Raw genomic sequence first — 442 nt, 5'->3', positions numbered from 1 at the left:
GGTGTGTAAATGTGTATGAATGTTAGTTTCTGTTCGAAGGACTTGCCACCACTGTGTGAATGTGTGTGAAAGGGTAAATGTGGCACATAGTGTAAAAGCGCTTTGGGTGGTCGGGAGACTAGAAAGGCGCTATACAAGTACAGGCTTAGCCAGGAGTGGGCAGCACCAGTGATGTTGAGGGAGGATTCAAGGTGGGAGAAAAGGAAGATTGGAGATGGGCCGGAAATTGCTCATGGTGTCGGGGTTAAGACCAGGTTTTTTGAGTTTGGGGGACATAACCAGTGCTGAATAAGGAGTTGATGATTTCTGTGACAAGTCAGGAGATGATTGGGAGACTTTCCTTGACAAGATTGGATGGGATGGGATCCAGGATGCAAGTGGAGCTCTTTTAGTTCAATTCAAGTCAGTTTTATTTGTATAGCGCCAATTCATAACAGAAGTT

The sequence above is a fragment of the Morone saxatilis genome, unplaced genomic scaffold (genome assembly GCF_004916995.1).
Source record: "Morone saxatilis isolate NCDOM2014 unplaced genomic scaffold, NCSU_SB_2.0 Contig7, whole genome shotgun sequence".
Lineage (NCBI taxonomy): Eukaryota > Metazoa > Chordata > Actinopteri > Moronidae > Morone > Morone saxatilis.
Note: the sequence above shows the minus strand (reverse complement) of the source record.